We start from the raw sequence: 12,118 nt of genomic DNA, 5'->3' as shown, positions 1-12,118 counted from the left end.
AATACTATTAAACAAATTAAATTTTAAGGAAAAATAAGTTTTAATGATATTTTTAAAAGGGGCAGGCACAATTATTTTATGGCCATTAATATTTAATCATATGACCACATCGAAACATATTGAAAAACTAATAAAAGACAAAGAGAAAGTAGCAAAATCACAAATATTTTTGGAGACAATGATCTTGGATATTTAATGGAAGAAAAATATGGAAGCAGAAAAGACTGAGGATTTGAATTTTATGCTTAATTTACCCAAATAAATTTAGGTGACTCTAACATAATTTAAATAACAGTACTTAAGGAATTTAATTTCCTCTTTGTCATTTATGTTTATTCATGTTTATTTGTAAAGCTCTTTGCATTACTCCAACTACCCCACATATGTTATATATATATAAATATAAAATATATATAAAACAATTTTAAAATTTAGTCATGAGTAGATCATATAAAAAAATTAAGGTTTTTTGTTTTTCCCTGGGTTTTGGTCCACACCTTGCTGTGCTCAGGGCTAACTCCCAGTTCTGCACTCAGGATTCATCCTGGTGTTCCTCAGGGGACCATACGAGATCCTAGGGATTGAACCTGGGTCGGCTATGTGCAAAGCACATGTCTTACCCACTGTACTACCTTTCTGACCTTCCAAATTAAGCATTTACATGCTTTTAAATTTAGCATAAATAATGCAGAAGTTACAACTTTCTTAGAAGCAAAAGATGAGAGCATTATACAGCAAAACCTAGATATATAATTAGTATTATACAGCAAAATCTAGACATATAATTAGCTAAAAATAAAATGATGATAAAAAGTTGTTTTCTAAATATTCTTACGTAAAATAAAAATTTGTGAAATGTTGAATGAGGGAGAAAAGTGTGTAGGGGAGAAAGAAGGAAATGCGGAGGAAGCACAAAATTCTAACATTCACAGTGAAAAGGATACAATTATGAAGAATGAGATGTGAAAATTGTAAGAGAATATTATGTAAAACTATAATCAAAATATTTGAAGACTGAAATTAAGTGTTATTTTAAGATGTTAAAGTAATTGGCTCCAATATAAGTAGAATACTTAAACACGTTGTTGATCTTGGAAAAAACAGAAAAAAAAATAATACAAGATCAGGACCTTATAGTTATACAGATTGCATTTTACCTATCAAATCCTGTGGAGATTCCAGGACATTAAAAAAAAAAAGAAAAAGAAAAAGAAAAACTGTGTCTCAACTCATTTCAAAAGTCTTAGGATCAGGATGTGACAAAAACACTTCAGGGTTGTTAACAGGAAGCCAAAAAGCCTAGTACAGAAGGTAGATTCTTTGTAATGCTAAAAAATAAACTTGAGGATCGTATTCATGAAATTACTGGAAGTATTACATGTTTCAACATTAAAAATGAATCAATACAATTCACTACGTAGAGACAAAAGGAAAAATGTTCAGGAACTGCATATCCTTGTATACCTTCCAAAGTAAGGTATTATAAATTAAATGAAAACAGAAGTCACATAAAATATGAACAGTGGGATGCTATTTATGTAAATACATATGTAAGGCAAATCTACATATTTCTCAAGGTACATATATGTTTTTGTAAATAACTTTGGGGGAGACCTTTCAAATTCATGACCCTGTTAACTTCTGAGGCAGGAATATATATTAGGGGGAAAATTTAAGGTACCTTTAACGCAATGCCTGAGTTGAGCATTTTTATCACAGAAATATATTCTTGCATTTAATATGCTACATGTGTAAATAAAGGGTGCAAATTTAAAGAAGAAAAAAATCAGGTTGAAAGTATACTGACAGCAGAGTTATTATTCTTTAGTTCCAAACAATTTGAGGCAGATGAGGAGTATATTTGCTCCCTCACAACAGGAGCTGTTGATATTTGAGGGAGAAACTACTTCCATTACTTTCCTGCTCTGGAAAAAGGTGACGCACGAAAGGCATTCTCTTCAGCCTTTGCTGAGGTGGGAAGCATCCATCAGCACTAAAAATGAGTCAGGAAGCAAACAATGGAAGAAGGAAAAGGTGCTTTATCTTAGTCCATGTGTAGGCTGGTGCATTCTCCCACAATTACGCTAATTGCTTTTTCTTTCCTATTTGGAAGAAGGAAGAGGTGCTTTATCTTAGTCCATGTGTAGGGTGTTGTATTCTCCCACAATTTTTGTCATTGGTTTTTCTTTCCTATTTCTCTCTGTTCCCATTCAGTTTATCTTCCTTCATGAATCTCTCCACGTTCATTTCTCAGTGTCCATATACACAGTCCTTTCAACCAACGCGACTTTATAAGCAACCTTCTAATATGATAAAATGCCTTTATGCCACAAGAAAGCTCTGCAGAGAATAATAGGCCCACCTGGTAGTAACAGGCACAGTCTGAGCTGTGCCACTCAGTAAACCGTAATGGGATCAATCAGCTACATAAACCTAAGCATTAACATTAAAGGGAGATGAGATGAAAAATAACATGGTGGCCTCCCATCACCCAGTCTTTGAACAATGGCAGCCAAGGTATCTCCTCTAGGCTGATTTGTACATGCCTGCCATCTACCCCTTTCAATATTTCCCTTCAGTTTTTGTGGAGCATGGCAACAGGAATCTGAGACTTACAACAAAAGAATTTTAATACAAAAAGAGAAAAAAATCACATAAAAAATGACAATGAGAGTCAGAGTGATAGTCAGGAAGTAGGCTGTCTACTTTGAATGTGGCCAACCTAGATTCAATACCCGGCACTCCAGATGGTCCCTTGAGTACTGCAAGGACCCTGAGCGAAAGTCAGGAGCATCCCCTGAGGACCTCTGGGTGTATCCCCAAAATCATAAAGTAAAGAAAGGAAAAGAAAGAAAAATTATATCAACTTGCATCCTCTTTTATTGGGTTAATCCAGGTTCTCCCAGGAAACTACCTTCCCTTCCGCACTTTCTTCCTTACTGTGACGCCAACAGTTTTTATTGAAAGAAATTTGGAAGTGTGAGGAGGAGAGGGAGAAGAATAAATATGTGTTCAAGAGAGAGCATTGGCTTCCCCAGACTGAAGAAGCCCTCTCTACCTCTGCCTTATGCACCGCAACCAGTTCTTCCCTTTTTCAGTGAAAGGACATACACAAAGTTAAGTTCTTGGTTCAAAATTGTTCCCAGGTTCTCTTTATCCTCCCTATTAAAATACTAAAATAGTCATCTCTATCTTTGGTATTAATTCCATCATGATGGTCCCATTATATGAAGGATATTGGGCTTGAGTAAGGATATCTATAGAAAGAGGGTAATTTTGCTCTTAATTTCTAAAGAATTTTGCAGTGAAGATGGAAGCTTTCATGGTTTACATTTGGGAGGAAAATTTAGAGTTCAAAATAAAATGAATATTTTTGAAAAATGACACAAGAATATATTGAGCTTTTCCAATTTTAGAGTCTAAAGCCTGTCTAAGGGTCAGAGATTGGTTTTTATTTTCTAGAGTTCATTTGTTTATTTCTTGTTATAGTTCCTATGGTGGTGATTAGGGTTTAATCCTGACTCTACTTGGGGACCTTTTCTGGTGGGGTTCAAGGGACCATAGGAGATTCTGCAATTTGAAATGGTGTTGGCCGCATGCAAGGTTAATGCCTTAACCTTATACTATCTCTCCAACTCTCCAGCTACATTTTCTACATAGCTCAATTATGACCTACAAAAAATGACTTTGCCAATGGTATTTAATAGTTGTTCACACCAGGTAACTGATTTTAAAATAGAAACAAGTGAAAGAATAGGATGCAGTTCAACTGACTCCAGAGAAAGTTAAAGATAGGAAACAATTACTTCATTTAAATGGTGGGGGGGAGGGGGTACTTCTATCCTTTCTAAAATTACCCTTTTTTGAAGCCATCTCAAAGCTAACTGATGAAAACATTAAGGTTTCAGAATGCCATTCTAAATATTCCTCTTCTCAAATGTTCTAATTTGCCTTCTAGGACCAAACTTACAAGACAGTTTAAGGTTCAGCTGATTCCTCTGACTCCTAGATGATGAGCAACACGCTGCATCACACAGAGCCTGCAGGAAAAGGTCTGCCTTCTCCTTGAGGAACACAGGAAGGGAAAGAGAATTAACACAAAGAATGGATATACAGCTCAGCACCTTTCCAGATTAAACACCTTGAAGAGTACTGGACGGAGGCCAGCAGGCTTCTCAACAGTTTTATTGTTTCCAAATTCTTATGTAACTGGAACAGATTAGCTATTGCTCTGGTTCCAAACAACATTTTGGACTGCAGTGTGGTAAGCAAGAGAGTTGACCTAGAAGGCCTGTTACATAGCAGGTGGCAAAAAGCTCTTTCTAAAGATGATGGGAGACTGAAAAAATTAAATGAAATACAATGGGTGCTGGGGTAGGCTATCAAAAGCCAACATTCAAGCAGGGTATGTACATCACCATGAAGATAATTTTTCACCCTTTACATCCATTCAGTTGAGAAGGGCAAGGAAGGAAGGCCAGCGATTTGCCATTTCCTGCGCCCCCCCGCCCCCTTTGTCATGCATCTTCAAACATGCTGTTTTATGTCCTTGGCTTGGCATATGTACAGGTTAGTCAACAAGATCTACCAGATCACATTTCCCAGAGATACTTAATTCAGTAAGGAATTGGCTTTACCAAAACTTTGGCAAATGATGTTTTTGTTTCTGGACCTATGCTTCATATTCTGGTAGCAACTGGACAAGGAGAAATGTATGAAATTGTTGGATATTAACCCAAAGTGTTTTAGGCTTCATCTGTGGATTGCCCCTTTCCTCCTCTCAGAGAAACTTATTGTGCCCTGGATAATACCCCTCATTTAGTTCAAGTTTATGTTTAACTAACCTTTCCTTTGTATTTTACCTCTCATTGTCACAGTTCCCCAAGTCAGTCTTGATTATTTATGAGCCAAAAATTTCTGGTAATTTGAACTTTGTATTTGTACTGCTTTGTATTTGAAGTGCTGTGTATTTGTACCTGCTTTTCTATTTCCCCTATGGACTTTTTGAATTTTATTTTAGAGCAAAGCTCTTATGTTAAACACAGAAAGACCGTCAATGCTAGCTCCTAATATTTGGGAGTTGATTGTCTCTGAAATATATCTAGTCCTGGGTATAATTACTTGGTCATACTTACTTGACTCAGGGTTCAGTTGCTGTGGTTCCTAATACCCCAGAAGGGAAGTACCGCCATGGGACTGGGATGGACCCAGGGCAAATGGCGAAGCTATCATGGCATAGAAATGGGACATTCTGGAAACCATCAATGCATGATCTTGATGCAAGCTGTTATGAATTTAGAGAACAGGACTTCCATGGGGAAGGACAAGCTGAACTGGCCAGAGAACATAGTCTGGGATTTATGGTAAAAGCCTTGCTTGCTCTCAGCCCAGAGAACTAAGCATTGGGATCTTTGTCTCTTACTGTGTTTATCCAAACAACTGCAATTATTGATAACTTATGCAACTAGAGGTTAAGATAAAAGCAATGTAGATGTCCCTGGGAGACAGTGTCTCGTAGAGTTAATTTCCCCAAGAGAATTTCCTCCACCAAATATTTATCTATGTAAATGATGAATCACACCTATGTCCTTACCTAACCCCTCTTCAGCTGTTCTAGCAGCTCTGCATTAAATGGGACATTGTCACCATTTGGCTGTGGTTCCCTTTCTCCCTTTGTCTCTCTGTTGAGGAGGCCTGGGACAATGGGGAGGCAACGTGGGCCTTTGAACACACAAGTCCCAGCAGCAGCCCCCGCATTTTACCTTGTGAACTCACAGGAAATCAAGTATTTTTAAGCTCCGATACATAGATAGGTAAACTCTGACCTCCAAACAATACAAACATTAAGGTTTTGAAATCTTTGTATTGATCTTACATGGAAGAAAGTACTTTACATACATGTCTAAGTATCTTGAAATGGACAGATTCCCTTGTGTCATTTCCAGTGGGTCTTAAATGAAATCACAAGTACTTTTAGAAAAATAAAGTCTGGAGGCTGAGACAGAATACAGTGGGTAGGGTGCTGGCCTAGCCTGCACCTGCCTCAGATCCAAGTCCCAGCACCTCATTTGGTCCCCTGAGCACTGCGAGGAGTGGCCCCAAGCTCAGAGCCAGGAATAAGTTCTGAGTACCTCTAGTTCTGGCCCAAATACCAAAAAAGGGGAGAGAGGTGGGGAGCAAGAGGAGCCTTAACAACAGACAGAAGATGAGGCAATGTGGTGCAAAAATTAGAGTGATATTGCCACAAGTTATGGCACACTGGGTAGCTTCCAGGAACTGGAAGAGGCAGGAATGAACCCTGCCTAGAGCTTGATGGATGTTTCGTTCCATAGACAACTTGGTTTCAGACTTCAGGTCTCCAGTCTGAAAGAACATTTATTTCTGTCCTTTTCAGCACTACAGTTTGAAATATCTATCTATCTATCTATCTATCTATCTATCTATCTATCTATCATCTATCTACATCAGTCCAAGAAAACAAGGTTCCTGAAGCTGGAAATTTTATCTAAAGGCCTATCAATTCGCCAGATATGTATGAGAAATGGTAATGAAAAACTCAGTTTTGAAGGGATGGGTATTGGACATATATTCGTTCAAGTGAATCCTTAAAACACAGAAGTCGTGCCAAGATGAAAAAGCTCTAAAGATATATAGTATATCATGACTTAGAGTTAATAATGCTGTATATTACACGAAAAAAATGTCTTCAGGGTAGATGCCACATTAAATTTTATTTTTTTTATTTTAAATTTAACTGCACATACACATACAAAGAAGCCTTGTCCAAGTCTGAAGGTATGCACAGACAAGTCTCTCAGGAAAACAGCATGCCATGCAGATGAAGGGTAACTTCAATCTTGAACATCAAAGCAGTGTCCCTCCATGGGCACTACACCTCAACAGAATGACTAAATCATGTTGGAAAATGACCTCAATGGCTAGGACAAAGCTGGAGTGAATTTCACAGGATGGAGTCCTACGAGAAACAATGACGAAATCTTCCACGTAGTTCTTGGTTGCCAATTAGGTAAGGGAAAAGGGTGAAAAGATATTTTCACTTGCATGCTAGAACTGGAAGTTTTATAAAAGTCTGTAGCACTGTCCTCCCGTTGTTCATTGATTTGCTCGAGCGGGCCCAGTTGCGTCTCCATTGTGAGACTTATTGTTACTGTGTTTGGCATATTGGATACGTCACAGTTAGCTTGCCAGGCTTTGCTATGCAGGTGAGATACTCTCGGGAGCTTGCTGGGCTCTCCAAAGAGGGGCAGAGGAATAGAACCCGGGTGGGCTGAGCCAGTCCCATGCAACCCCTACCGCGTCTAAGACCAAAAAAATGTGATGTGCAAGAATGTAAGCATGGGCTACTTAAAAAGTCAAAGAAGATTGTGGTCACATTAATAAAAATATATTATCTAGAAAAAGGGAAGTGCTATTCCATTTGAAGCAGATGTTTCCTTCTGGGCATCTGTATTTAAGGACGGCACTGACAAATTAGGTAACATTTAGAAGAATGTAGAAAGCTTTTTGGAATGTCAAGGAAATACACAATATTAAAAGCAGATGCAGTAATAGTCTACTTTTTAGGGGCTATTTTAGTACCTTGTAGTGTTCCAGTGTGTAATCTACATAACATTGTAAAATAAATATTTTTTTATCATTAAAAGGAAAATACAGTATGGATGTTATTATAAATAAATGCAAATAACTTCTATCTTTCTGCTAAAGAGCTCTTCTGAAGGGCAAAGATGTTTTGTAATTTGTTTTTCACCAAGTCTATATGTCTTTAGTAATGTCACATCATTCAAGAAATAAAAACTTCAAATCAACTCTACAGCATCCTTAAACGTACCAGAACATTCTTTGTTTTATCATTTCTATATGTGAATGAATGCTTAAAAATATTTGATTCTATTTGATAACATATAGCTTGGAAGCATACCAAAAATATAACAAGGCTCATTTATGAACTTTCTTTTTTTTTTTTTTTTGCTTTTTGGATCACACCCAGTGATGTATAGCAGTTACTCCTGGTTCATCCACTCAGGAATTACTCCTGGCGGTGCTCAGGGGACCATATGGGATGCTGGGAATCGAACCTAGGTCCGCTGCATGCAAGGCAAATGCCCTACCCACTGTGTTATTGCTCCAGCCCAAATTTATGAATTTTCTTAAGTGTTAACTTTCATTGTTTATCTTTAGCCATATAAGAAACAAACAAACAAAAAATTCCAATCAATCCTTCATATAGAGAGACAAAACAAAGGAATAGACAGCATTGAACGAGGTCAAATCCTAAGCCTTGAATTAGGAAACCTTTTAACACACAGTGGAGAAGAAATAATGGTATGAAATGAAGAATTCCCCAGAGATGACAAAGGAACAATGATGGAGGGTCATGGGTATTTTGTTGGTGGTGGGACGCCATAACGTAGTTCATCAACACTAAAAACAAACATCACTGTAAGCATGTTATCTAACTGTAATAATTTAGAGAAATCAATCCCTTTCCTATCCAGTTATACAGTCCCTTTTAACCAAACAACAACAACAAAAATTCCACCAGAACACAAGTTGGAATAAACTTTACACTAGCAGAAAAGTTAGTTGACTCTATCAAGCTTATTCATTATGTTACATTTCAATCTTTAAACCTTGTATTTTTAAAAATAGATTGACAGCTATCACCAGATAATTTAAGATAATTCAGAACTTTCATTTAAATGACTCTTAAGAATCATTTTGACACTGATATATTACATCACTAATGATATCTCTCCCTGTTTTCTAAAAATAGCTTAATTTTCATCAAACCATTGAATAACCTTTTCAAAAAGTACACAAAGCCGGAGGTTAATAATATGATAATGGGTAATGCTGTTGAGCATTAGGTCATTCTTTCATAGCTTATTGAAAAAGAATTCTGCAATACATTTAGGTTGCCTAAATGTATACACTCTGATTTAATAATTCTATTAATGATATTTAGATTCATACAAAATTTATACACAAATATATTTACTGTTGTGCTGTTTATAGTAGAAAAATATCATCCTTAGAAGCAATTGGTTCAGTATACTATAGGTATTAAATATTCTATTTATTAAAACAATGCTTTAGATGAATAGCTATTTATTGAACAAACATATTATCAAACAAGTAAAAAGCCGTGGTTACAAAAATTGCACGCCAGTACTATCCAAACCTTTATTATATATATTATAAATATGAGATGGTCAGACTTCTTCGTCAAGACCCTGAATGATCGGTTTGAGGCTCTTCATGTTCCTAGAATGAGCAGATGCCATTGGGCTACACTGGCGCATGACAAGGACGCATGGAGATGTTACTGGTGCCCGCTTGAGCAAATAGATGAGTAACAGGATGTCAAGTGATTATATATATATATATATATATATATATGTATATATATATATTTGCTAACATCCACAACCCAAGCATTTTTTTTTAAACAGGGGTAAAGGACTAGCATACATATGCATGTAACCAAAACACAAGCAGTAGTTACATTAAGGTGATGGAGTATTAGTTGTTTTTCTTTAGTGTTATATGTAATTTCAAAGACACATAGCTACAATAACATGTGTTCAGGAAAGATCATTCTCTAAAGAAAAGAGAATATAAAATGAGGATTTTATTTTATTTTTTACATAAATCAATTTTAAAATAATGTCTATGTATTCAACAGAAATCCTGGCAAGAACAAATACAGGAAGAGTCTAATAAAAAAGCTATCAAATAGTTTCCTTTGCCTTTTAAGATCTGAACAAAATCTGAACTGTACTCTGGGAAAACATCACACCTCACATATTAGCTCTGCCTGATTCTTAGGAAGAAATTACTTAATTATACCAATTAGTGTTAGGATTTTGATTTGTAAATTTCCACTATAATTATTTTTTAAATAAAAAAAGTTAATAGGGAAATCTAGAGTGGAATGTAGCTCCGTGGTTGATCATTTGCCTTACATATATGAGATATATCCTGAGTTTGATCTCTGTTTAAAAAAAATTAAAATTAAAAATGCAAATGTAACTTCCTTAAAGGCAAATGCAAGCCTCTAGAATGTGTAAATTAGTTGAACTAGTACTACAAGTAGTGCCTTTTACTTAACAGTGGCTCAAACTCTTGGACTGAATTCCTTGTTCCTCTTCTCTCCACACACAGTTAAGCCATCTGCCAGACTTTAGACCACACTGATAGTGAGGGAGGTGCAGTGACACTAGCTTTGTGCAGCTGAGACACAAGGGCATCTTCTGAGGTATAACATTCCTGAAGATTTAGTAAGTCTTTATCTTATCAGTATCTTATATTTCAGGATAAAAGTAATTTGCCTATGAATGCTTTTTCACATTTTTTTTTTAAATTTTAGGCTTGATGGTTTACAATACTGACAATGATAGGGTTTCATGCCTTAAACACAGTAGGGGCTTACAGGTGTGACTGCTAAAAATAAATGGAAAAACAGCCTCCTGAATAAAGTGTGTCTTAGGCACCAGAGTAGTAATGCATATCACTGTTTGTTTTTTATTTTTCCTACTTTCATGTATTGACAATGTTGCTTTAGTGAATTTTTTTTACATATAAAATTGTGCAATGTAAAGACTTTTCCCCCCATACTTCATAAAGTACTTCTGTTCTCACTAATGGAGTGCAGCAAATAAGAGAAAGTATTTTATGACAATTCAGTATTTAAGTTAACTTCAACAGGCCTGAGATATACAACAGGACTGAGAAATACAACAGGCCTGAGAAACAAGGTCATTAGGCAATCTTAGGATAATTGTAAAAAAGAAATCAATAACAGTTTTGCTCTGAAAATTAGAACCCATTACTCTTCTTAGAGTAGACAAAAGGGAATATATGGTGGATATACAGTTTACTGGGTATAAAAGCAATTTCTCCTTGATTAGTGACCATTAGCTATTTACAATCTACCCTTCTCACTGGGACAACAGACATTCTGATAACAACTGGGGAAAAAATAAAATTGTAACATGATAGATTAACCACCATTTCATGGGGAGATCATAAGTAAATTATACAAATAACTGACTCCAAGATCCTGTTTCTTGGTTGTGCAACTGAAATAAAACCTGGGGCTTTGTCCTTAGAGAGTCCAGGAGGTCTAGGCTGAGAAAGATGTAAATGATGACTTGGCCTGACCTTTCTATTAGCCTTAATCTCTTCTTAACTAGAGCTACAGATGGCATAATCTGTATAGACTGGGGGAAATTTAAGTCAGGAGGACTAGGAGGGAGTTTAGAGAAGATCAGGAGCCCAGAGGCTTACCTTAGACCAATAGTTCTCAAACCCCACTCAGACCTTCTGAACCAGAAAATGCAGAGCAAGGTCCAGAAATTCATGGCTGATCCAGGCAGTCATTATTAGCTTAATTTGAGAAACTGAGATCATGACCATGGAGAAGTACATGAGAAAAAGATAAAAGAAAAAAAAAGGAAAAGGGAACTTCTGATCTTCATTTAGGGCTAAGACCAGCCCACCAGGTAAAGACCATTTCAACATTTGGGACTTTAGTTTGATACATAAAGAAGACATGCTATTTGTCAAGATAAGCATTCCCTAATATATTTGGTCTTCTGCTCCCCACTCTCAGAAAAAAATAAGATTACTCTGTGTCCCCCTGAAAATCTTCCTAAAGCACAGGTAGGGGCGGCAGTATTTCCAGCTTGGGGACTTGCTCTACAATGCAGTCTCTTCTGAAAAAGGCCATGGAAATCAAGAAGATAAAGAACCTGAGTTCTGTTACTTGTTTTCTAACCGAGAGAGAGTACTTACTGAAATCCTAAACAAAATAGGTATATTACCATTCTTAGCCATTTTTATTTCTTTCCTTCTCCCCTGAACTAAAACTTATTCCTTTCTCCCTCTTTCTTCTGGGAATCAAGTTACTAATCAATAGCAACAATGTTTTTCCCCTGAGGGAAGAAACCATCTAAGCAGAAAATTTGGGAGTAAATTTATAGTTTGTGAATTTGAAGGTGTGGAAATGACCAGAGTCTTCTTGGAGGTCTAGGTTAAGGTTGCCTATTTCTTTTTGTTTCTTTTTTCAAAACTTGGGTAATTTGACATGAAATTG

At 36.4% G+C, this 12,118-nt stretch overlaps 1 protein-coding gene across 6 annotated transcripts in view; it reads right to left on the bottom strand.

Moving 5' to 3' along the window:
- The window catches only part of PLCB4 (phospholipase C beta 4), a 444,937-nt gene that overhangs the window by 177,160 nt on the left and 255,659 nt on the right, over positions 1 to 12,118 (bottom strand). The gene's annotated exons all lie outside the window — the stretch shown is intronic.

The sequence above is a fragment of the Sorex fumeus genome, unplaced genomic scaffold (assembly GCF_029834395.1).
Source record: "Sorex fumeus unplaced genomic scaffold, SorFum_2.1 ptg000044l, whole genome shotgun sequence".
NCBI classification, from domain to species: domain Eukaryota; kingdom Metazoa; phylum Chordata; class Mammalia; order Eulipotyphla; family Soricidae; genus Sorex; species Sorex fumeus.
This window is presented reverse-complemented; position numbering and strand designations above follow the sequence as displayed.